Genomic DNA, 27,792 nt, shown 5'->3' on the forward strand with positions numbered 1-27,792 from the left:
AGCCGCGGCCGCGTCTGAGCGACGAGAAAAAGTCCCTATCGGCAGTGTGCAAAAATACAGATATCTATGACTTTTATTCGTGCCACAAATGGTCAAGGTGCTTACATGAGCGCAATGCAAAAATCGAGTAGAACGTGCGCAAGAAGTCAAGCAACATTAATGTCCTGGCTCGAGCACAATAGCCTGCGGCGCTTATGCGTCATAAAACCGAACACACAAGTGGCACTAATGGCATTAGCATGAAGAAAACAGGACTGTTTACAGTAATTCAGGCACTGGAAAGCACGTGATATGACAGATTTAAGCTGCTTCTGGGGAAGAAATAGAATTTTACTTGTTATGGCTCTCACCTGCTCAGATAGCTACAGTTATGAGCTCACTGGAAAACAAAAAAAAGTATAAAATTGTTGAAGGCGCCGAGGAGATGGCATGAAAACAACCCTCTTGCGAGCTGCTTCGGTCAACTGCTCCAGTTGAATATACTTCCTTCCTTGAGTACAGCAGCGAAGTGACTAGGATCATACCTGAATGGGACACGGAGGCGAAATTGTGCGCATGCGTGGACAGATTGTCGCTTTTTAATTACTAGTGATTGCCGTAGAAAGTCATTTCGTCGCAAGATGCTTTCAAATGAATACCATATGATCACAGGACCTGTGCTGCGATCACTTCGTTTCGACGCTACCTGCCGCCTTGCGCACTGTTGCAACTCATGCTAGTTGTCGGCTTCGGGTCAGGAACGATGCCGCCCGACACGTAGTAGTGAGAGCCGGATGGTGTTGACGGAAAGACTGAACAAGTTTTACATTTTACAGTTTTGTGAAGGTATACGTGGTATATAGAGGTATATCATAGCATAAGCATACGGCAGGATTCTAATCCTCTCATGTCCCTAGCCCTCCAACTGGCAAACCTCGCCACTTGATTAATGTCCAATCAGGGGTCCCTCAAGCCGATTGGGGCGTCGCCCACCGCAGGACACGGAACCGTTGCCCCCTCGCAGCGGATCCAAAGGCGAGGGCGTCCGCTCTGATGGTGATGTCGAAAATGATACAGTGACGTAGAGGGAGCAAGCAGATTCGTAAATAAAGCTTTGAAGAAAACGTTGACAACAGGCACAATGACACTTTTTAAACAGCGTTCGGAAAAAGCTTCCGTATATGCATCGTAGGCAAAAAAAAAAAAAAAACTCGATATTGAATACTAACTTGCGCATCTCTTTAATTTACTATATTTCTCGACTTGTTGGGATCTTAGCTCGCAATTGGCGTTTGCAGTAATTTGTGTTGCACAGAAATACACGAGTTAAATACCGTACGGGTAACTACCTCGAAATTCACACTCATGGCGCCCTTTTTACATCGTTATTGTCCTAGGTGGTAGTAAGGATATAGATATCGTCCAAACTAGCCCTGACAGCCGGTCCGAGCAGCTTAAATTGAGCGTTATTTCGTAATCATCGACACCTCTTGACTATAACATCTATCGCGGCACCAAAAGTGGTTCAGAAAAAATACAGACGCGACAATTGACTAGACAAAAAGGCGGCGGTTCCGAGCTTGCGAATGCAATATTTCCTGCAACTAACTGCGCACTCCATACCTTTCGCAACAGTGCATACCAAAATGAGCAAAAATAAAGCTGCTCTAAATGTAACTAAGAGAGTTAAAATAAACAGAATAAAATAGAAGAAATAAGCATGAAGAATTAAAGGCGAGCACGGGGAAGGCCATAGTTGACGAAAGCACAGAAGAGTTATTAGTGTAAAAAAAAAAAAACAGGAACCGCGCATTGCGTTCGGCAACAAGACACACTCTTTGATTCATTGGCCGGTAGGTCATGAATGGCGGGTCACTTAACAATTCAGCCAAAATGTTTTCATTTCGAACAATATGTGTAACTTGCAAAACTTGGTTAGCAAATCAACCATAGAGCTATAACTGTCTTTCATGTGCGTTCCATCTGATACCGTAACGCGGCTCACGTTTGCAACGCATATAATCCGGCTCAAGGTTGTAATATTTTGCAAGTGCCGGTGCGAAATATTTCTGGCATGAGCAGCTTGAAACGCTGATATTCTAGTGAAGGAACTAAATAAAGGGGATTGTCAGAGCTTCTACCTAAGCACCATTAATAAGCGCTTTCTGAAAGAGGTTCAGTAATAGATAGAACTACCATTTTCCTTTTTAATACGCGAGACGAAGAAAACTGGGTGTCATTTTGTTTTGATTCAGAGAATATTTCTCAAAAATCGGTTCCTGGAATATTTAATATGTTCTCAAGCGGATCGGTGGTTGGCAACACATTCTCCGCATCTCAGGAGTTTCCTATGTACTTCAATGGGAAAGGCAAGCTGAAACGAGTTGCCTGCTGCAATAAGCATTCGCTAATTGCCCCTAGCGACAAAAGTGATCGGGCGTCATGCTTACCTTCCCGGTATAGGAATCAAACCGTTATTACACTATCGAAGCGAGAAATCTTATTAAAGCAAGAAATCTCGCACGCGGCTTCCAACCCTTTTGCTCTTAACATGTGTCGAAGTGCTTTGGTTTATAACGATACAAATCAAGGCTTATCCTGACGAAGGCTGAATGTTTTTTTTTTTTTTCGTGGCTTCAGGTGTCTACAACATATGGCTTGCTAGGGCAGCGTTTACATTGAGAAAACTTGCAGTTACATTACTGATCGCACAAGATACTATGCGTAATTCCAGAAGCAGTATTTTTTAGGCCCATTTGCAATCACACGGTGAGCGCTGAGGCCGCTAAGCACAGTTTACTGTTACAGGAATATTGCGATGGACGTTGAAAAATAACCTCAGGAACAAATTGTTGAGGCAGCTATAAGAGTGGTTTGGAGGCGGGTGATTAGAGAAGTGTTACTGCTTTTCCTGCACTCAGTAGAGAATTCGTTATTCCTTTGAGCGTGAAAACGTTTTTAATGCGAAAACTCTATTTAACTAGCAATCCTGATAAACGCGATATTTGCCTGAAGCCTCTGTAAATAAATAATGCAGCGACTGGGTTTTGAACCCTAGGCGGCGCGAACAGATCAGCTTCGCTAGCCACTACATGAGAGCACAATGCCGTCGTTTCAACCGACCATGCCTCGTGTTAAACTGCCACAATTTCGCAGGCAATAAGAACAACAAAAACAATTTTGCGCTATGCATTGCTGGTCGCCTTCATCAACATCTATCCGTGCGGAAAAAGCACTATTATACCCCTGTTACACGGGCAGGGTTAACCGCGGTTAAAGAAACCACGGTTAAGCGGAACCATGGTTCCGCTTAACCGTGGTTTCTTTAACCGCGGTTAACCCTGCCCGTGTAACAGGGGTATTAGTCTACCATCCCGCCAAATCAGCAAGTGGATGTGAAGCCTCTGAGGCAGTCACGGAAGGGTAGGAAACGCCCTGAGCTGGCTCCCTTGGTCAATGGGCACCTCATTCGAGCTTTGATCTAAGTGGGATTCGTAAGAGAGAGATTTGCGCTCCATTCGTCGCCAGAAATTTGCCACTGAAGCAAAACGCGTTGGCGTTGACAACATGGTCGCAGAAACTCGGCAGTTGAGCAACACCCGGCGGCGTTCTTTGAATAAATTGGCAATGCGTATGAAAAAGATAGACTGGGTGATTTGGAGAAGATGAGTAACGTGGTTAAGATTTTAAATCGAGCGTGACAAACCTGGGACGACTCATTCTGCTCCGAGATGGATGGCAGTGGTGTCCACCTGGAAAAAATCTGCTTTCATACAATATTTCTTGTTTAGAGATGCTAAACCACCGTCAATGTTATTTTTTTTTTTGCTTGCTTCAACCACTGGTTACAACGTTCGGATTTTCAAACTGTGTTTTTGTATTCTTGAGCCTTCTATCCTCTCTTTGCTACCGCCGCCGGCATGCGAAATTGTAAACTTTATTCCATGTTTATTTCCAAAGCGCACATGCGAACGCCGCATACAGAGCTCATGTGCTTTTATTGAGCGCTTCAGTTTCTGGTATGATGTTTTTGCTCTTGTGTTTGGAATATTATTGCAGAAATGTATTTACCGGCTACATTTTAAACTCCTATTGTACGTCACGGTTCCACCCACCAAGGCTACAGGCCATTGGTGAACATCGGCTGTCCAGTGACTCCTGATCGGCAGCCAAATATATTCAGAAAAACGATGATGGTGATGATGGTGGTTTTTTTATGGCGCAAGGGCATCGGAGGCCAATGAGCGCCATGGCTCAAGGTATTTTTTCGTTTGCTCAAGGTGGTGTCGAAGACCCAATTTCCCAAGAATTTCACCCTAAAAAGCCGAGCACCAGGCTCGGGAAAGCTTGCACTCATTTTATCATCGGTAGGTACCGGGCGGCACTGGGTATGAAACCCCGCACCTCCCGCATGCGAAGCGGATGCTCAACCACTTGGCCACCGCTGCGGTATTTATATCGGAAAAAACAAGCACGGAAACTGATCGGCCCTTGAGCACATGTCAGGCTGCTTGGTTCAAGGTTGCCATCAAAGTTCAGGCCAACCTTAATCCTTGACGTAAAGCCAGTCCTCCCTCATAATGCTCGGCATATGCAGCTAACCCGATATGAACCCTACGTGCATCGTCAGGCTACACTTACCATATAGCTCCTAAACACTGTGCGTTGGTTTTATTCCTGACTGTTGTTCATACAGCAAGTTCTTCTATTGGTTTATTATTAGAGTTTAAAAGAGAATGTTTTTTTTTTGCCAGCGTTATTATCAAGCTCTTCTGGCATTGGAAGTTTTGCTGCTGATGGCGCAAGTTTACATGCAAAAAGGGCGCCATGCGCCCTCTCCCCGGAAATGCGCGCACGCTTCAACATATGCTGCTCTCACCAGTTATCCCCCCCGCGTGCAGCTTTCTCTTAAGATTTCGGCGCCACTATGCTGCAAGTTGAGTTTATATCTGAGAATTAATTGAATTTGTGTTCCTGAGCGGTGCACAAAATTGTGTAATATATTAGGGATGCGTTTTGTTCTTAACGGTTTTAGCCCCGCTCTGATATGATGCAACAACGGGGAATAGCCCGTAAACTCCTGACCATTTATTACTTTTTTAAGGCGCCCTACAATATTTTGTCGTTATCTTTTTGGTTTCTTTTCGAACGGGAGCAACCGCAGCGGTGGTTGTGAACTCAGACTTGGCAGGCGCGCCAGCATGCCAGTATCAGGTGATACCGATTTAGGCGCAGAGTAGGCGATTCTTTTGTGACACCGCCAGGCACTTCTTAGATAGTAGACGACGGAGCATTGCGCACAAAACCATGGGTGTGCTCGTCAGTGCGTGGTTGCATCGGACAGGCAAGCGCCGTTCAGCAGTTTGCACCATCGTTCTGCAGTTACGCGCCATTGTGTACTCGCAGCTTAGGATCCAAGCTTCGGGGGTTGGTATGCCTCCGTGTTCGTGTGCCTTGCGATTTCCAGTGGATACGCCTTTGCTTTAAACTGATCACATCTGAGAGTGAACCGCCCTTTGGGCCTAACTTTCACTGCGCCGTGTTTTAAAAGACGGGCGCAACTTCATCACTTGCTGAATTAGCGACTATTGAATTCAGGCTACGTTTCTGTGAGGCGATCGTCCAGAAACGGTTAATGTATACAGATGTCTATCGCTGTCTATGTGTCGTTCAACCTGACGCGCTAGCGGGGTGCCAAATTTAGCTTTCTCACGGCACTGTATTAAACCTTTTTGTATTCTGTATGGAGGCAAAAGATAAGAAATTTGTTTTTTCTGGGTATATAAAAAGATCCTTTGATATTGTTTTATCTAGTGCATTTCACCGAAACTGAGCAGTCTTATGAAAGGCTAAACCGGCATGAGTTGGTTTCTCACTATATAAAACAGGCTATGAACACGTAGTCACCGTTTGTGTCTTAAGCCTATGCTATCATATTGCTGGCTGCCAGCTCATGGTCGGCAGCTACTTTACGACTCGTTTCCACTGTGTGCTTTGAGTACTTTCACAGCTCCTGCATTTTTTACTTCCATCCACGCTGCATGGGCTTGGAAGAAAAAATTCCGTTGCATGCTTCAGACACATGAAACTATTCGGCTCAGCAAGGTATGTCTTGACCACTTGAGTTTACAATGTATATTGTTCCTTTACCGAGGCTACTGTGAAGATGGCATTAAATTGATTTATTTCCAATGTTCGTCACAAACGTGATTGTCGACGTGCTGCTGTGATTCTCAGCTTCGCCTGCCTCTTGTTTTTTTGCGATGCAGTGTGCGAAAAATCTGTGGGCAAAAGTATTGAAATTCTGTTTCTTGAATTTGCTCAGCGATATATTTAAAAAAACACTGTCACCTATGCAAGTGGTGCCTGCAAAGCACTTTCATTTGGTTGCATGCAAGGGGGGGGGGGGTTAATAAAAGAAAATAATCTCTTTTACGGGATGTAGTGGCATCGCTGCATTTATTATTACCGCTGCATTTATTACGGGTAGTGTCCAAGGTAATGCTGGAACAGCGTAGCCATCTTTTGTCATGCCACGGTATAGCTCTCAGTGTAATAAAAAAAATATCCAAAACGTTGTTTTGAAGTTAAGCCGGCCAATTTATTCACCCTGCACTTGCAATTGATTTTTATAAATTATTCATCACTAGGGAGTATGAGAAAATGACATTCTTGAAGGGAGGTGAGCTTGCTGTTCCTGATGCTTTGAATGCGACCATTTTTATTGCAACCTTCAGTGCTGCTTAAGCAAGACCACTGTCATGTGTAAGCAACAACATAATGCTCTCTTGTTCTCTTAAGGAAAGACTTAACCCGATCAAGTCGCAGCTGAGCGCATGGAACAGGCCTCATGCCTTAAAGAAATAAAGTGAAGTTTTAATTTAAAACTGAAGTTCGACATTCTTCATCGCCTTAAAATAGTTTGTTTTGTTGGTGTTGTCACCCTAATCTGAAAGCCATGCACTTTTACTGCTGCGATCTTGGCTGCCACTAAAACCTGGGGTTCTATTTTCAGTGCTGCGGTCATTTTTTTACATGACCAAGGCACTCGACAATGACAGAGATACTAAACTCATAACTGCAGGAATTGCAACGAAAGTGTAGTCATTTACATTATGCCTATCTAGGTCACCGAAAGGCTAAGCTATGCAGCCTGCTCCATGGCTTAGGGTTCATAAATCTCCTAAACCGGACCCTTTTCATCATTAGCGGATATCTAAGAGCGCATATTTGTTTCGAGGAATCCAAATGCACTGCAATCATACAATGATTAAATTTAAAAAAGTACAGGCACCCAAGATTAGTTGCATGTTGCCTTCTCTGTTATAATGCTCAAGACATTAGAATACATGGATCACCAGAGTGGGTTTTTACTTACCGCTGCTAAAAAATTAATTAATAAATTTCATCTCTCATGCTATTTCGGTTTCATCAACCGAACGATGGCTGAGTGCGCAAAGGCGACTTTGCCTCATGTGAATCATGAAAAAAAACTGCAATATTCAATGTAATCGTTGGCTAGTTTGTTATCATTCCGGCTATGAAAGCAGTATGGCTAGAGCGTTTTAGTGAAATAAAATTTTACCCGAGGTTGTTAAGTAATCATTAATAATTAGAACTGGCACAAATGTCTATTGACTGGAGAGTGGGAGAAGTGAAAGCGAGATCACATTAGGAGATAAATTCGTGCCTCCCGACAGTATAAGAGTGGTTTTATTGTGTTGAATTGAGTTGCTGTGATTGTATTGCCAGATTTTTCATGCATCAGGTGACCTAAATCAACCTTTCACGTCAGAGCTATTGTTCGGTTGTGGAGACCAAGAGAGCATAAAGAAGAAATTCAATTATAAGTAATTTAGCGGTAACACAGGAATACCAGTAGAGTGAAGAGCTGGGCGAGTCGGTACATGATTGCTGAAAGAAAACCAGCGAAAAAGGCGGAGAAACAGAACAGGAACAGAGGACGACGCTGGACTATCGACTGCATTTATTTCAGAAACGATCACATTTATACCCTTAAGTATAAAACCTCTCTTGCGCACACATGACAGATTTACAATAAAAGGCAGATTGCAGCATCACAGACAACAATCAGGACCGCAATCATTGTGCAACACGTTACGTTGAGGAGTTCAAAACTCTAACTTCTTTATCGAATAGACTAACCGTCGTGTCACTTACACATCAATCTGTTTGTTTAACGATAAGGTATGCCTCTAGAATTTCGCGTTGACGCTTAGTTTTACCGCGTCCAAAAATTGTAGTCTTCTTCAAGAGTGGAGTGCATTTGTGCGTCCTGCAAAGTTTAGGCAAATTTGCCGTGTAATCTGTGCAAAGCGACCTTTAATGTTATCTTAGCCGGGAGGCGGGTTTTAAGACAGCGGCCAGTCTGCCCGATGTAGATATTCCCGCAGGATAAACGTATGCAGTAGACTATCTGGGTGGCACAGGTGACGTATTTAAATTAATAATTGATCGTGCACTGTGAAATTTTACTCTTCCTATCGTAAATTCTTCTGCACAAACTGGCCAGTTTTCGCGGGGCTGAGTAGACTGAATCGTCATCGTGCCTACTCGCGACCTTCTTTATGTTGTGTGAAAGTAACGCGATAGAGAAAAGCTGTTTCTATACTGTACAAGGAAGCTTTCTGCAGCAAGAGCAAAGACTAAGAGAAGCAGGCTTTCGTACGCATGTGATCAAAGGTGTTTGTTAATAGCTTCTCAAAAAATTGAAAGCGAAACCTAAAGTGACGGAAGAAAGGAAGGACAAAATAAAGTGCGAAGTTATGCCTTACTTGCACGCAATTTCACACAACATAAACTAGGTCGCGAGTAGGCACCGTGTCGATGTAGTCTTCTAAGCCCCGCGAAAACTGACTAGCTTGTGCAGATGAATTGACGATAGGAAGAGTAAAATTTCACAGTGCCCGATCAATTATTAATTCAAATGCGTCACTTGTGCCACCGAGATAGTCTACTGCATACCTTTATCCTGCGGGAGTATCTTCATCGAGTAGAGTGGCCGCTGTCTTAAAACCCGGCTCCCGGCTAAGATGACATGAAAGGTCGCTTTGCACAGATTACGGGCAAATTTGCCTAAACATTGCAGGATGCACAAATGCACTCCACTCTTGAAGAAGACTACAATTTTTGGGCGCGGTAAAACTAAAAGTCAACGCGAAATTCTAGAGGCATACCTTATCGTTAAACAAGCAGATCGATGTGCAAGTGACAAGACGGTATGTCTATTCGATAAAGAAGTTAGAGTTTTGAACTCCTTAACGTAACCTGTTGCACAATGACTGCGGTGCTGATTGTTGTCTGTGATGTTGCAATCTGCCTTTTCTTGTAAATCTGTCATGTGTGCGCAAGCGTGGTTTGATACTGAATGATAAAAATGTGATCGTTTCTCCATCCATTGCGCTCGTTTTCTTTCTGCAAACAGGAATATCAGGGAGTGGTCTCTGCATACTAATGTCTAAAGCATCATTTTCACGACGGAAACACAAAAGCAAAATTTTAGTGCCTATAGTTCTTTAAGTCACCCGTATCAATACGTACGCAAGCATCATCTTTACTAATTATGCCACAAAAATTGTAGAAAGAACTTGTTATCATGGCCTTCCATATCTGTAAGAGTGCTTATTAGTAGGTGCCATTGCTCCTGACAGTCTGTTAATCTTGTTCCCCAACGCACTAGACACTGCTATTGTATTGCATTGCCGTTGGTCGGTCGACTTAGAGCGAGACTTTATATATTTTCTTTGTTGTATTTTTTCCCACTCCTCAAAAGACCGTTACTTGGGCTGAGAGCAAGAATTAATAAACGAACACTGTACAATCTGCGGCACCCATTGTGTAAAGGTGTCAAGCAGTGCACACCAAGTATTAAAAACTAAATTAAACAGTTGCCTTCGAGTTAAGTAATCGTTGCGACTTGCTTTGTACATCCATGCTGCTTTACATGTGTGCAATCATTCCCCAGGCCCCCTAGAACCGAACACCTTAAGTGAGGTTTCCCTTTGTTTGCAGGGCAATGTATTGCTTGAGTGTTGTACACCACGGTGACGCATATTGTACGTGTTGCCATCGCTCAGATGGGTAAATTTCATAGCAGCTAATTTTGGGGCAGTTTTTCAGTGCTGCTTCTACATTTTATTATATCAGTTAATTCTCTTTGACCCCGCGAGTACGATAGTCTTATAAAACATTTCGCAGTGACCTTCTTCAGGCGCGCTCCACAAGGCAAATCTCCTGGATGATGAACAGCCTCAAGACTTTTTTCAATTCAAAAGGCTGCACACCCTGCACCTAGCACTTTGGATTGGCAAGGAGAACCGGATTAAAATGGGTGCTCTGAAGCAGTGTTCACATGACGAGACTGGTCCTTCTGCTCAGTGGCTGAAAATTTTCGAATTGTGATTTAAACAATAAAGACCTACCTTTGCACTACTTTGTAGCAACAAGCTCCAAAAATATTATTTCATGTTGCAGAGTGCGAAAATTGTAGGGATATTGATGTAATGGTGCCTGAAAAGCTCTAGAGCAAGCCAGGGACTGTTAAGTCTTGCAGTTTCCAGCGTGCATGAGACTTTTAAAGGCAAATTCTGACACTGGACAACAAGCGCAACAGTGACGGCCTGCTGCTAAATTTTCTGTCATATTTTAATGCACTCTTTGGAAAGCTGCCTGTTTGTGGGGTACTGTTTGCTGTTGGCTTTCTGTTAGTCTACTTTGAACGTAATCCTGCCTCTCAATACTGCAATACCATCACAGAATCGGTCTGTCAAGCAGCACTATTACAGGTTTCTAAAATTCGTTGAGATCTATACTGTTTCATTATCCTGTGGCATGGCAGGTGTTGGGCAAAGTGCGACATTAAAACTAAGTAAGAGGCCAGTGATACAGCAAAACAAAAGGATTAATTGTTACCTAGGCCTGAGGTCGCCTGAGGTTGAGGTCGCAAAACAATTTTTTTCCAAGACGCCAGCAATAAAGCCCTGTAGATTAAGAACAGCGGACTGCATTTCATCGTCTAGTTTGAAACAATGGGTATTCGCTGGCATGCAGAGAGACAGAAGTGGTGCCGACACACATGTGGCCTCTCGCCTTGATAAAAAAAGGTTTCCGATAGTTCCTGAGCTAATCTATCTTGTTGTTATCAAGTGGTGTTATCAGGTGAGGAGTTAGAACTAATCAAGAAGCGAAGGAGCGTGCGGCACACCAGGTGGCAATGAATTGATTGCTTTGAACATATGCATGAAATGTATTTATGTGCCCTTGTACCAGAATAAATCTCAGTTTTTAGTGCGCGCTTGTCCTGTGTCCGTCGTTTAACTTGTCGTTTTTTGTCCGTGTGTAGCGCGTTATTCCCATCAAAAGTAGCACTTGCTGCCCACTCTTTTTAGGTTGTGAGACACCATGTGGATGTATTTCATAACCACTGGTTTGGCATTTGGCCTTGGGCCTTCTCTTGAATTTATGCAGCAGTGCGTTCGTCGCAGATCTCAACACGTGGCCAGGAAACCGTGCCTTGCGCAGTCTGGCTACTTCGCCCCGAAAGCTGTCTTGCATGATGTGAGGGCATGACTTCACGAGTGCGGACTCTAGAGAAAGGGTTGCAATAGCCCTCATAAGAGCTTTTGATTTTTCTGAATCGAAAGACAAAAAATCTTTCTTGGCTCTAGGGCGGTAGCACCTCATACACACATTTCTCCGAGAATGATGTTCTTAAAACTGCAGGCGGTTAAGCACATGCAGCTCGTTCGTAAAAGAGAGCTCTTTCTGTGTTATCTGAACAGTTTTAAAATATTTATCGCCATTTCCTCATAAATGCCTTGTTCAATTTTCTTTAAAGTTACTGAAAAATCATCTAGATATCTAAAAATCTTCAGGAGAGAGCCTTCTTCAGTAAGTGAAGCGAAAATGGTGTCAAAAGAAGCAATAAAAACGTTACACAAAACTGGAGCGCCACATGGTCCGATGCAGTTGCCCAGGTGTTCTATAAAGCACCAGTTGTCAAACTGGATAAAAGTAGCGTTGTTATAAAATTCTAAAAGTGACATAAAGTCGCCTACACTTAGGACGGCCGTATTTTGGAAGGCGATTGTAAAATTGACTGCTATGCACTGTCTGACAGTAATAAACAGGTCGCTACGTGCTGTAAATGAAATAGATCTTCAACATGAATGGAAAAGGCATATCCATCCTTCTCTCTCTTCAACCCACTGGCAACATCGAATAAACACTTGGTGGAAAAAGGATCAAGTGCTTTATAAGCACGATCTCTAATTGCCGTTGAAGGAAGGAGGTTCACCATAACCAAGAACTGCCGTTTTTCTTGCATTTTGCAAGGCCAAGAAAGTTGGATGTCATTTCGTGTCATCAAGATATCAAGGTATTTTCTATACGTTGCCCAATAAGTAGGTGGCTGAAAATGCCTTCTACAGAACATGCAAGGTTTCTTTGCGCTTCAATAGGACAGGTAAGCGCTAAGCTGGTTCGCTGCTGCAAGAAGTATTCTCGCATTTATCCCGATGGTCAAAAGTCAATGGCCCATGCTTAGCTTTTCTGTCTTGCTATCGAACTCAAGGTTGAGATACCAGTAAAGCGATAACGCGCACTTGCCTTACAAGCTTTCTGCTTTTAGATGTGTTTTAGCATGTTCCATTATAAGGCTACAAACCAAGCCCTTTGGGCGGCCAGCTTTTAAGAAGGGCTGTACGTGTATTGCGGAGCTTTACTTGCTTAAAAGATATCGCTTCAGCTTTAAACGTCTTTATAATGAGAAACCTGCGTTTTTATCGCTTGTTGCACAAGACACCACGCGGTAATCCTAGAAGCTCATTTGCAAGCCCATGGCGAGAGATGACGCCCCTAAAAACTGTTTACTGACACTGAAATCTTACTAAGAAAAACCTAAGATAACTGAGAAAAAAACCTGCAGAATAGATCGCTAAGCCAGCTTTAAGCTTTGTTTCCGGGCGGCTGATTGGAAAAGTGTGTGCACTTTCGGTGCACTCAATAGAAAATTTTCATACCATTGCACGTGAAACTGTTTTTATGCTGGGATCACCCTTTGACTGGTAAGATAAGGTTTTTACTGTATGTTTTTCTTTCCTTAAAAATTTTAGGCCAAGTAGTTTTCCTCCTAACAAAAGCGTTACAATAAAACCCTGTCCTTGTTCATATCCAAAGTCTATGTGCGAGTGCCACGTTTTATGTGCATTATTAAGCAATTCATTTAATAACGCTACGTAAATCCTTAGTTTTCCCGGTGCTTTTTGGATCGCTACATAATTACAAGCCAACAAAAACATCATCTTTAGCTAATGAAGTGGAAATGTCTGAGGTGCATTGTGGTGAGGAAACGCCAACAGCGTTGCCACAAGCATTAATTTTGAAGGGCATTTCCACTTTCATTACTGCAATCAGGTTAATAGGTTTGCACGAGGTTCAAATATTTCAGCCACAGCGCTCTTACTATTTAGTTTAATTTGAATACAGAATCCTTGCAGCGTTCTAACAATACGAGAAATGCGCAAATGTCTTTAACAAAGGGTGCACCCTCTGTTTATAAAGTTGCAACCAGTAACCAGACGTGAGGACATACAAATACTAGCTGTAGTCACTCAGGCGTGCGTGTAGGTAGAGACTCGTGACTGTGCAGCAAAATTCCGCACACCCAAGACGAAAAAGAAAAAAACGGCGTCCAAGAAGAAAATCCGCTATCTTGGGCCTCCCGGCGATCAGCATGGCCAGGAAATCTCCAACACCGAGAACCCACCTACCGGAGGTGCTGCAAAACAACCATCCAAGGTGTCGCCACCACACGGCGGACTGGCGAAACAGTCGACAGAAACGGGCGGTGATACCAGGGCCTGAGTCAACGCAGTCAAAAATGGCCACCAGGTGAGCGGTTCGGGTGGGGCTGCTTCTCTCTCCCCCTTTCCACTCCCTTTCCAAGGGCGCATAGCGCCGAGCAAGATCAAATAGCAGCACTCAGGGCCCAAAATGAGATGCTGCTAAAGAAAATTAACGAATCGGAATCTAAAATCAACCAGTCTTCTTCTCCCCCCTCGCCTCCCTCGGCTGGGGTAATGGAGAGTGAGCTCGTGAGCTCGTGGTACCGAAGGCGGTAACAAGTTTGGAGGCCGCATTCGAGGCCCGCCTCGGGGCCACAGAGGCCCGATTCGCCGCTATAGAAAATCAAATTTCAATGATGGTAAACGCCATCTCCAAATTGCAAGAGACAATCCCCGTGATGATTGCCCAACAAATTGCGAATTCCTTGCGCTCCTCGCGCAGGCCCGGCGATCCCTTACCCAGCCGCCCTCAAAAAACTTCTACACGCACCCCCGAGGTAGCCGACGACGACAACTGCTCACTCTCTGGTATGGAGGATACCCCCCTTCCTGCGAGTGTTGGCTCCGGAGCAGTGTCTGTACAACCCCTCCTCAATCTAAATGACCATGGCGAGCAGCCCTAAGATCAGGCGCTCCCCAAGAACCAATTCGGCCACCCCCGTCCAAATTGTCCAGTGGAACTGTCGGGGCTTCCGTTCTCGCGCAAAGAGGGCGGATTTCCGACTTTACCTTTCAACTTTCGATTCTCTTCCCGCGGTGGTTGCCCTCCAGGAGCCAGGGAGTGGCGTCACCCTCACAAATTACATCCCCTTTCAGCAGGACCCCTCTTCCTGCGTCTGCGTGCATAAAAATTATACGGCTAATCTAGTTGACTTGGAACTTTACACAGAATATTCCTATGCGATGGTGACACTTCTTCCGCTCAAGAAACAAAATGCACCACTCCACGTACTCAACGTATACTGTTCCCCCAAACTCAAAAATGTAATGTTCGCAGCACTCTTTAGCCGCGCTCTAAAGGCTGCAGGCAGGGACCCCCTGGTGATTGTGGGCGATTTCAACGCCCACAGTACACTATGGGGATACGTGCATGAAGATAAGCGGGGACGCAAGCTAGCGGAACTCGCGTCCACGCTGGGCCTGACTCTTCACACTGACCCTGCATATCCAACGCGGCTGGGTAATTCCGTGACCCGGGATACATGTCCGGATCTCACCTTTACCAAAAACATTGTACACGCAGAATGGATCAACACCGAGGAAACCCGCGGTAGTGACCACTGCCTTATCAATACCACCGTAAGTACTAAACCATTGGCAAGACCCCACGCACAAGCTCGGCTTCCAGACTGGAATAAGTTCCGGCAAAACTACATCAATTCGGCGTCTATCCACGAACAAGGCTACCACGCGTGGGCACAAGGATTGGTTACACCCCTTCGTTGGGTAGAAACACAAATTCAGCTCTCGGAGGCCACTCCGGAGGTGGACAACCACCTTCTGCACCTCTGGGAGGCGCGGCACAGCCTCGTCCGCAGATGGCGCCGCCAAAAACGTAACAGAAAGCTCAAAATTCGTATCGCCGAGCTCACCCAGCGACTTGCAGAGTACGCGGCCCAACTCGCCGACTCGAACTAGGTAGACCGCTGCAACACGGCGGCCAGACAAATGTCGAGCCGGAGCCCGTGGCGCCTTTTCCACGCCCTAATTGACCCGACTCAAACCCGCGCCGAGACACAAAAACATCTCCAACGAGCTATTCATAGCTTCGATGGAAATACATCAAAGTTAGCATGCAAACTGCGCGACCAGTATCTTTGCACTAAGCAAGACCCCGGAGGACCCACGTTCTCGTATGTAGGTTCAGAGAACGCGAATCTGGATCAACCGTTCCAGTTGCATGACCTCAAGGCGGCCCTAGCTAAAATGAAACGAGGAACGGCACCGGGCAGGGACAAGATAACTGAAAATGCTTGCTAATCTTCCCGATCCCGCCTACGAAACCCTCCTCGCTTTCATCAACTCGATCTGGCTTGGTGAGGCACCTCTACCAATTGAATGGAAGACCGCCCTGGTAACTTTCATTCCGAAAGCCGGCAAAGCGATAAACACAGACAACCTCCGCCCCATCTCCCTCACGTCTTGCGCGGGAAAGCTGATGGAGACCATGGTGCGGGATAGGCTGTATGGGTTTCTGGAAAATGAACATATATTCGCAGACACCATGTTCGGTTTCCGCCCGCAGAGGTTCGCTCAAGATGTTCTGCTTCAACTCGACCGAGAAATTCTCAACCCTGTCGAATATCCCTTCAACGATAAGGCAGTACTCGCCCTTGACTTGAAGGGGGCTTTCGACAATGTCACACACGAAATCATCCTGCAGCATCTCTCCCACACGAACTGTGGACATAACACGTTTCAGTACATCAAGCAATTTCTCTCGGATCGACGAAGTTTCATCCGAATACAAGACGAAGAACACGGCCCATATAAACTGGGAACGAGACGAACCCCACAGGGTGCGGTCCTCTCGCCATTACTTTTCAATCTGGTCATGATGAAACTCCCAGCTCAGCTGGCGAAGGTCGAAGGCATCCAGCACGCGCTGTACGCCGACGACATAACCATCTGGGCCAAACACGGATCGGTTGGAGACATTGTGGCCAACCTGCAGCAAGCGGCGGAGATCGTGGACGCTTACGCCCGCCGCTGCGGCCTTCAGTGCTCACCGTCCAAATCCGAATTTGTGCACATTCGCCCGTCGCTTCAGTGCGCCACCAAAATGGAACTATATCTGGCCAGCGGCCCGATACCCGAACACGATGAGATTAGAGTACTTGGTCTCCTTATCCACAAACATCGACGGGCTGATACCACACTAGCAAAACTGCGCAAGGTGGGGGACCAGGTGAGCCGGATGGTCCGCCGGGTTTCCAACAAACGCGGGGGGTTGCGGTGCAGAGACGCTTTGCGGCTGGCGCATGCATTCGTGACCAGTCGATTCCTCTACTCGACTCCTTACCTCCACCGGCGCAAGTTTGATGAGAACGCTCTCGAAGTGATTCTCAGAAAGATGTACAAGCGTGCCCTCGATCTCCTGATCACCACATCCAACCAGCGTCTCATGGGCCTGGGGATGGTTAACACATTCGCGGAGCTCCGGGAGGCGCACTTGACAAATCAATACACAAGACTTTCAAAAACGCCGTCGGGTCGCTGCCTATTAGCCCGACTACACATCCACCACCCAACACTTACGGAAGAGCGCGTACGCATTCCTGAAATCTGGAGATACGCCCTGCACGTACGCCCTCTTCCGCTCAACATGACACGTGACGACCACAGTGGCAGGCGCCTTGCGCGGGCGGAGGCACTGGCCCGTCACTATGGGAACAAACATGGCATCTTCTACGTGGACGCCTCAGGCCCTCACCATGGGGGGTGGTACACGGCCGCAGTCGTCCACCAAAAAATCGTGGTGAATGGCCTAACGTTCCGAGCTCAAGACATAACACATGCGGAAGAAGTTGCCATCGCGTTAGCCGCCGCAGACCAGGAGTCGCGAGTGATCGTCACCGACTCGAGAGGGGCCTGCAGAAATATTAAACAGGGGTACATTCCTCTCTTTGCGCATCGCATCCTTCAAAACAGTAACTACCTCGGGGCCCCCGCGTCTCGAACGATTGTATGGGCTCCAGCTCATATGGGTCTCGAAGGCAATGAAACCGCAGACGCCGCCGCCCGCGCGCTCACTCTCCGGGCAACGCCTTCAGACCCTTTGGATAGGGATCCCGAACCCAATCCTGCCGTCACTTTTCGAGAAATTACTGAATTATTCCAATTCGGCCATGCAATTTATCACAAGCCTTGTAAGCGCCTCACAAAGGTGGAGGAACGCACACTCCTCCGCCTTTACACCAAAACGCTGCTGTGCCCGGCAGTTTTAAAACACTTTGATCCTGCCTGTACAGGAGAATGCTCACACTGTGCGGAGAAGTCTTCGGACATCTTTCACATGGTGTGGGCATGCCAGTCAACCCCGAACCTCGCCCCCAAATCCAACCCCACCCGGGAGGACTGGGAGGTAGCCCTGCTCAGCTGCTAGGACCTAGCAAGCTAGAAGGCCCTGGTCCACCGAGCCCGAGTCGCGGCGGTCGCCAATGGGCTCCTGTAATGAGGAGCCCACCTAGAGATTGCGAGAGGTTGCTCCGGCTACCTCAAGCTTCCTCCCTGAAATAAAGTTTTCACACACGCACAGGTAGAGACCGCTTCGGCAGTGAGATGACTTCATGTAAAAGCAATATCTAGATGAAAACAATCCTTTGGGTGCCAAGAAACGTATCCTACTTAAGTTACTGTGCTTCTATAATATAACTGCCACCGTTTATTTTACAACTGAACAAATCATTTCGATATAAGTGCCCAGTCGATCAAATAAGAAAAAAAACGACAACTGGGCATGCACAGTAATGATTGGCTTTCCTGCGCAGTTTTTAAATTTTTCTCTCAAGTGCATGTGTCTGCAGTGTGAAATGAGTAAATGGGTGGTGTGCAGAGCCTACTGAAGGAAATTCAACAGCCTGGAGGAGGGTTGGTAAGTCGTGGGTGGCGGCGTCTATACTTTGGAGCTAGTGGACAAGGGTTTGTTGAAAGTTTTTTGTAGGCTAAATGTGGGTGGATGGTGATAGATGAAGATGGTGCCTGTTGAAGGTGCGTGATTTGGTGGTTGGTGCAGGAATCAAATCGGTTACGGCGTCTTTAAGACAAAAGTGGGCGGCCAGTGGACAGAGGCCTGCTGGAAAATGATTGCATAACAGAGCAGCAGACGGACGGATATTTAGCGACCGTGGTAAGCTTCAAGTGTACTTATTGGCATTTAATCCCTCTTCTGTAGTTTGTCAAATGCTACGTCCTTCATTCATACGTTTTGCCTGACCAACTGACTCATTAATATACCCTGATATACGAAAGAAAAGCTACAAATCAAGAGGAACCAAATTGATCTTTCGGTGCAAGAACAGCTTCGCAGGGTGTCCATCACACTCTTCAGAGCTGTATGCCTGGTATGCAAATCTTTTAGGAAAGTTGGCTTTTCAAGAAAATAAAAACAACACTGCTGGCCGAGTGTGGGCTGTAATCGCAAAATTAGGGTATCGAAATATTTCTCGAAGCGGTAATTTTATAGTATGCTAGGACGACGCGCATCACAGAACGCATTGACGCCAAGCATACCAGAGGCATAAATGATGGCCACAGCATACTTTTAGGTCAAAAAACTTAAAACCTATGCCTCCAGAAGGAAACGGTCAAATAAATACATCTGTGTTTGGGAAAATACGAGACAGTGCAGCATACTAAAGCATCATTTAGGTTATAGAGAAATGAGCAGATATAACGATCCTATGAGGTAGACTGTTTCAGTTGACGAAGTCGGATTTCCTTTACTTCAAATATAACCTCTAACGCATGGTTTGATTAAGTGAAAATTTCGGAAAGCGTGTTAAGGCACTCAGGAAATATGGCTCTCCGTAGAACGCGGAACTAACATTGCATGAGAGCTTTGTTTAGCTTTCACTTACCACTTTCTCCTAACTTCTGAAACTAAAGCGCGCAGGTCCATGGGGGCCGACGAAGGTGATGAAGTTAAGCGGACGCATATAAGGTGATTCGATCAGGAAGTGCACCAGTATTATTTGCGCACGCACAGATTATGATTTGCTACCTATGCTCATGCGTTTAGAAGAGCTCCGACACACGATGTGTACTGACTATTTTGCAAAATGGGCGTGCGCAAATTGCTTTGAAACATTATGCGACATGACCAATTGTAATAGCGCGCTCCGGATCACCTTGTGACAGTGCTCGCAGCCTATGAAGACATTTTGTGCCGCACCTGCAGAAACGAAATAGCATCGAGGAACGGAGAAAGCTTTGATCAATGCCTGTATGTTATTGAGTCACTTGTGCGATAGCCAAACAGCAGAATGGTGAACGCTCGCCTTCAATAATACAGTGCCTGTGAATATATCTGCACACCGTCTAGAGGGCATGATAGTGGACGCTCATCAGAAACTCTCGTTTCATGGAGTGGGTCAAATTCCAAGCTCAACACTCGTTTGAACACGTGATTTCTATAACGGCCTACCTTGATAACAACGATGTCATTCTGAATTATCGTTCAAGGAATTTTAACATTGGATAAAGTCCAAAATTAGCAATAAAGCAGTCGAACGAAATTTTCTATGATGTCTGAGTACCCACAAGGTCTAGATGGTTTAGAATGAACTCTGACATGCATGGATTCGCGCAACTGAAAAGAAATATGAAAGCCTCACCGACTGAACAGAAGAAAATACTTTAGGAGGGGCACTAGTACATAAGTACAAAAAAGATGCACAGGGAAACGGGTCTTACTTGCTCTGACAGCACATAAGAGAAAATTCAGCGAAATATCCAGCATTTGCTTGGCTTGTTTGTTTTGTCTATGGGGGTTTAACGGCCCAAAGAAACTGAGGTTATGAGGGTCACAGTAGTGAATGGCTCCGGAAATTTCTGCTACCTGAGGTTCTTTAACGTGCACTGACATCGCACAGTACACGGGCCTCTAGAAATTTGCCTCCATCGAAATTCGACCGCCGCGGCCGGGAGCGAAATCACGTATTTCGAGTCTGCAGCCGAGAGCCATAACCACTGAGCCGAAACGGTGGCCTGGATATCCTTGGAACGAGGAACACTAAGGAAGTATATTTGTAATAATGGGATAAGCGACAACTTTTGTTTAGTATTTGTGCAAATAACCTTTTGAAAAAGCGCCCTTAAGCATCGTCATTCAGCCTGATTACTATTTTCATAATTTATACCTGTCTATGTTACATAATTCACCCTATACCACACCGAGCCAGCGCACTAGATTCCACTCTCAAGTACATGAATTGCGCACCAGCATCGTGTTCCGCTCACATCTTTATTATCTACGAGATTGTAAGAGTAACACATGAGAGCACTGTGTACAAATCCCGCAATAAACGTTTATAAAATACAGGGTTATGTCACAATCATAGGCGCAACCGTATAACCTCCACGATAGCGCCGACGAAATAATTCAAAACGGTGCACAGCAGCAAAAGAGAATAGGAAACCCGAGAATGGCCGTTTGCTACCAGCGACTGAAACATGTGCTGTAAATTCTGGCCCGCTGCATAACTGGGGCGCACGTGTGCACCATATTAACCCTGAAAGTTTAAAACATGAATGTGGGGGAAAGAATAAAGCTTAACAAAAGTGTACAGTGAAGCATTAGCAAGTAACAAATGCCAGCACGTGGAAGCCCAACGTTGAGATAAGCGAGAGCATCTATTACAAAGAAAAAAAAAAGCGAATACCGTACTGGGTGCGCTTTCAAAGGTGCACTGCTGGTTCCCGCTCCGAGGCACCATTTGAGCCAGGGAGGGGGGTGGGGTAGCAGTTCCGGTCACTCAGAAGATCAGGATGTCGTGACAAGCTCAGCTGGAATCTAGTTCAAGAGTCACAAAAGATGTGGTCTTGTAGTGGCTAGCTTTCACCAGTCGCAAGCCAGGGATATGCCGTAGTGAAAGGATCACAAAAAGCAAGCTTTATGTAGCAATGACAAAATACAGAATATTTAAATCCAGTTACACGAGCAAATGTATATAATTGTCTGAAAGAGGAAAAAATACGGACCCCTATATGTCACAGTGCAACAGAGGAAACAGTACAATACAGCTCTTGCAGCAATAATGCCCTAATGCAAGAAGGAGGCGAGCACACGAAGCACAATTTGGCCGCATGGTACAGCACACATAGAAGACCGGAGGATCATGATGTCAGTGAGGGTGGCCGAGCAATAAAGAGGGATTACTTCCTTGAAGTTAAACTATGGCTCGAGATGCTCGCCGGCGCTAAACGCCCTTCATTTCTTATGGTATGCCATGTCTGTTAGTCGCCTCGCACCTTAACAGGCGTGCATATACAGTAACGTCGACAATACAAACGCCTTCCTCACATTACCGCCAATGCGAGCGTTGCTAATGTTAAGGCGCAGAGGATTTGCCTTAAAGTTTCGAGTTTTTTTTCTTTTACGGTCAGTCTGCGGCGCTTCTGAAGAAGTGAAAACGTTACTCAAGATGCTCAAGGGTACGCGGTTACGTGCTCTCCGTTGGACATTAATGTATTTCTTTTCTTGTACTCAATCCTTGCACGGCGTACACAGAACGTGTTTTGAGTTTGCGGTGCCTCCATAAAAACGCAGCCGCCGCGGTCGGGTTCGAACTCGGGAACTTCGACTACTGATCCGGAGTCCCCGTGTTCGAACCCGACCGCGGTGGCTGCGTTTTTATGGAGGCGAAACGCTAAGGCGGCCGTGTGCTGTGCGATGTCAGTGCACGTTAAAGATCCCCATGTGGTAGAAATTATTCCGGAGTCCTCCACTGCGGCATCTCTTTCGTCCTTTCTTCTTTCACTCCCTCCTTTATCCCTTCCCTTACGGCCGGGTTCAGGTTTCCCACGATATATGAGACAGATACAGCGCCATTTCCTTTCCCCAAAAACCAATTATTATTATTATTATTATTATTATTATTATTATTATTATTATTATTATTATTATTATTATTATTATTATTATTATTATTATTATTATTATTATTATTGCGGTGCTTGGGCATCTCAAATCCAGACCGAAGTTTGTGGTAGTCACTTTTACATGTTTTTTTTCCCGGTGAGCAGTGTATAGCGGCAGTCAGAACATTGTCAGTTAAAAAATTTCTCGTTTGATCCTGTTAATTGCGCTACTGAACCAGGCGGATACTAAGTGCCGCTCATACAGAGAGTACAAAATACAGTTCAAGTGTGCTTTGTTTTTCCGCATGCGCTCCACGTGCACTGGTGCTAAATATGGTATTGCAAAAAACGTGAACATTAACTCCGTTTATTCCATTTCACTGTTGGGCGGATCTGATGCATAAATAAGCATAAAATAATGCGCCCTATGGAAAAGCACCTCTGCTTCACAATGTGTGTCGAACCTTGTACTAATAATAATAATAATTGGTTTTGAGGGGAAAGGAAATGGCGCAGTATCTGTCTCATATATCGTTGGAAACCTGAACCGCGCCGTAAGGGAAGGGATAAAGGAGGGAGTGAAAGAAGAAAGAAAGAGAGAGGTGCCGTAGTGGAGGCCTCCGGAATAATTTCGACCACCTGGGGATCTTTAACGTGCACTGACATCGCACAGCACACGGGCGCCTTAGCGTTTTTCCTCCATAAAAATGCAGCCGCCGCGGTCGGGTTCGATCCCCAGTATAAAAATCCGGGTAAAATAGCTAGCGATCGCGCTGTTCATCTCCCGGAAAGCAGCTCACGGCAGCGCTCTCTACCGCCACCTCTGCTGTATCTCCCTATCCACCAACCCCCTCCCCTTCACCCACCCAACCCACCCAACCTCCCCCTAAAAAAAGAAGGCCTGATGAGAGCCCAGTCGAACCAATAGACCTAGACGCCAAATTTCAGGCCTTCGCCCAAAACTTGGAAGCCAGGCTCACAGAGCGCATTACTGAGCAGCTCACTGCACAGTGCCAGCTTATGATTGAACCTACCATTACCCGTCTAATGAATAGTGTCATATGTAGCATCATGATCAAGGTAGAGGAGCGCTTAACTCGCCTCACTCCTGCACTCCCAACGGACTATCCTCCCACAGTCCCACTCTCCACACCCCTTCTTCCTCTCACTACACAACAACATGGCTCCTCCGACGGGCCTTAATTTTTTACAGATTATTCAGTGGAATTCCAGGGGCTTTCGGCGAAAGCGCGATCCTCTGCAGCAAATTATCGCAAGGTGGTCATCCCTACCAGACATTATCGCCATTCAGGACGTCAATGTTTGCAGGCAGCTGCCAGGATACGCTTTTATCCCCTCAGACTCCACTGATCTTCCTCCGGTGGTGACAGATGTCAGTAAATCCTTGCATTACGTGGAGCACGTATTTACCCACCCTATCGCTAACAGCCTTATTGAAGTCTTACCGCCCACCCCTGCAAAATCAAGCCTGTTCTTTCTTAACTGCTACTTTCTCCCACGTCAGCCAATAAACTTACTCCCCTCACTTCTCAAATCAGCAACCCAGTTGGCCGGATCAAACCCCCTATTTATTGCCAGAGATTTTAATTGCGCTCACGTGGACTGGGGCTATCGGCGCACCAACCACAGAGGCACAGTTTTATACAATGAGACGCTGGCGCTCCACATGACCATCTTTAATGATTTCAGCTTACCTACGCGGATTGGTAACAGTGCTACTGCCGATGCTAGCCCAGACCTCCCGCTTGGTAGAAACTTGGACCACCTGCAGTGGGAAAGAATGCTTTCCACACTAGGCAGCGATCATCACCTAATTCGAATAAGGCTAAACTGTCACCGATCTCAGCGCAAATTTACCGTTAAGCACACTAATTGGGACGCGCTCCGCAAATTTAGACAAGTGCAGCCAACACAGGCCCCCTTCGACCTAGACACCTGGTTTATTCAGTTGCAAAAAGACATTCGCCAACACACTCAAACGCTCGACTCTACGCCAGACACCCCTGTTATTGACAGCAAGCTCGCCCACCCCCTCCAAGCACAGGACAACATAACGCAAAAGTGGAAGACTCAGAAGCACAATAGGAGACTAAAACTCAAACTTGCCCAGATTCAATCCCAAATAGTACAATGCAGTGCTACTCTTTGCAAAGCTAACTGGGCTCAGGTTTCTGACGGTCTCCGCGGCAATCTCTCCACAACCCGCGCTTGGCATCTGTTACGGCACATGCTAGACCCCACGCAATCCAAATCTCAGACGCGCCTTAGCATTTGCCGTCTCGCTCACAACCATCGACAGGACACCGACGCCTTCCTCGCCCAGGTGAAATGCACCTATACAACCCCCGGACTCCTTTGCAAGTATCCTGATTATGGAGGCCCAGCCCAGCCCGAGCTTAACGCCCTTATTACAGAATCAGAATTTCGCGCCGCCCTATTGAAATTACGGAATACCGCTCCCAGAGATGATCAAATTACCAATGCATCTATCAGAAATCTTGACGATGCTTCCATCTCTGACTTAGTCAACTACTTTAACGAATGTTGAGAGGCAGGTACTCTCCCTGCCTCATGGAAGCATGGGAAAATTATTTTTATTCCAAAACCCCACAAGCCTATCACCCTAGACAACATCCGCCCCATTTCTCCTACAACCTGTCTAGGCAAGGTCTTCGAGCACATAATTCTTGCTCTGCTAACAACGTACATAGAAGAGAACCACCTTTTCCCGCACAGTATGCTCGGCTTTCGTGCGCATCTATCTGCGCAGGACGCCCTACTTCAAATAACGCATGACGTGCTTGATGATACCATCCCCCACCAGACTAAAACTATCCTGGCAGTTGACCTCACCAAGGAATTTGACAGAATTCGAAACGATGCAATCTTACGGAAACTGCAGGCTCTACAGGTAGGCCCTAAAACCTACAACTACGCTCGCGCGTTTCTCTAGGGCCGCACTGCCTCCCTGCACATAGATCAGATTTCCACGTCCCCTTATACACTCGGACAGCTCGGAACCCCTCAAGGGGCGATCCTTTCTTCCCTTTTCTTTAATGTTGCTCTCATCCCCCTAGCTCACAAACTGGCTCTAATCTCACACCTAAAGCATACCCTGTACGCTGATGATATTACCACATGGACCACTCATGGCTCTGACGGGGAAATTGAGGAAACTCTTCAGTTAACAGCAGACACCATCTCCTCTCACGCGTCATCCATCGGGCTCGAATGTTCCCCATCTAAGTCCGCGCTCTTCCTAATTAGGCCAAAATCTAGCACTAACTCGCCCATCCAAATCAATTTAAAAGGATCCCCTATCCCCATCACACCCGCCCTCCGCATCCTTGGCCTCCACTTGCAGGATTTTGGACGAAATGAACACACCCTTAAAAGACTCAAGGCCTCCACGCAATCCATGTTGCACCTTCTACGCCGAGTGTCCTCCCTTAACAAGGGTTTAGACGAAGCGGACAACATGAAAGTAGTGCACGCATTTACGCTTAGCCGCATTCTATACGCAACCCCATATCTCAAGTTGAACCGCACGGAAACCGAACGCGTGAACGCAATGATCCGCCTTGCGACTAAGGCAGCCCTAAACCTACCTCGTAGTACTAGCACAGCCAAACTTCTTGCACTAGGCAGGCATAACACGATTCAGGAACTAGTTGACACGCACCTTCAGACACAGTACCTTAGACGTGCCACGAGCGCCACTGGTTGCCATATACTCTGCTCCTTTTGCCTCCGCATACCCGCTAACCAGTCAACCCTTATAGCCATCCCTCGACACATCCATACACCTCTCGTTGTGAAACCCCTTCCTCGAAACGTCCATCCCCAATATCACTTCCCTCGCTGCGTAGCTCGCGCTAATGCCCTTCAAAAGTATTATGGGCAAGCCCTCGATGCCGTTTGGGTAGACGCCGCATGTACAGCGCATGAAGCGGTAGCAGTTGCCTACAATCCAACCCTACCTCACCCCCTAACTCACCGTCTTCCCTCGGGCTCTACGCCTGAGGAGGCAGAGGAGAACGCCATCGCCCTAGCCCTTGCACATTCGGACGCCCAATACATCTTCAGCGACTCCAAAACGGCTCTGTCCAACTTTGACAGGGGCAGCATTCACCCCCCTGCCTGGCAATTGTTGAACACCCCTACCCAAAATTTACTGGGCAGGGTAGATCTTCAGTGGGTGCCGGCTCACTCTGAGAACCCTGAAAACGAGGCTGCCGATAAATTGGCCCGAGGTTTGATTTGCCGGGCTCAGGACAGTCTCGATCCAGGATTCTCGAGGGAGCGGGCGCACACCTTTGCGGAGCTCACGCAAATACCCCGTTTGGACCGTCGGACTTACCCTCTTCCCCGCCCCTCTCTTACGCACTCCCAACAGATCCTCTTCAGACGCCTCCAGACCCACTCTCTGTCATCCCCTCAGCTTTTATCCCGCTATTTCGGCATATCCCCTGCATGCTCCATATGCGGTGACGCCCACGCCACTCTCCCATATCCTTTTCGGCTGCCCTGCCGACCCTGCCCCGCGGGGATAGCATGCCATCTCGAGCCGGGAGGACTGGGAGGTCCTGCTTATGTCTGCAGACCCGACTCGGGCTGCCGACGTCATGTCCCGGCATGACCTACTTGATGCAGTGCGGGACCGCGCAGTGGCCCAGGGACCCAGCTGGGTCTAAAACTCACTTGTTCAATAAGGTTTTTCTTTCTGTCTGTCTGTCTGTCTGTCTGTCTGTCTGTCTGTCTGTCTGTCTGTCTGTCTGTCTGTCTGTCTGTCTGTCTGTCTGTCTGTCTGTCTGTCTGTCTGTCTGTCTGTCTGTCTGTCTGTCTGTCTGTCTGTCTGTCTGTCTGTCTGTCTGTCTGTCTGTCTGTCTGTCTGTCTGTCTGTCTGTCTGTCTGTCTGTCTGTCTGTCTGTCTGTCTGTCTGTCTGTCTGTCTGTCTGTCTGTCTGTCTGTCTGTCTGTCTGTCTGTCTGTCTGTCTGTCTGTCTGTCTGTCTGTCTGTCTGTCTGTCTGTCTGTCTGTCTGTCTGTCTGTCTGTCTGTCTGTCTGTCTGTCTGTCTGTCTGTCTGTCTGTCTGTCTGTCTGTCTCGGGTGCTACCTACTGTGCTCGTATTATTCTGGCATCAAGAGAAAACAATCGTGGCTAAGCATTCAGCTAATAGTGCATTGAAAATATGAAAACAGCATAGACGGTTCCAGGCACGTGTATGCCCCAAGCAGGTGCCTGTGCAGTGAATATAATATTTCAGGCAATAGGCGCGTGTCAAGAACTGAAGGACGCACGTGTGGTTTTTGTTGCAGTTTGGTTTCTACTTTACCTCAACCCCATT

General features: G+C 46.5%; 1 protein-coding gene across 1 annotated transcript in view; it reads left to right on the top strand.

The window, feature by feature from the left end:
• Positions 1-27,792, top strand: part of LOC144101692 (uncharacterized) — a 228,278-nt gene that overhangs the window by 31,772 nt on the left and 168,714 nt on the right. The gene's annotated exons all lie outside the window — the stretch shown is intronic.

This window comes from Amblyomma americanum, chromosome 8, assembly GCF_052857255.1.
Source record: "Amblyomma americanum isolate KBUSLIRL-KWMA chromosome 8, ASM5285725v1, whole genome shotgun sequence".
NCBI lineage: Eukaryota > Metazoa > Arthropoda > Arachnida > Ixodida > Ixodidae > Amblyomma > Amblyomma americanum.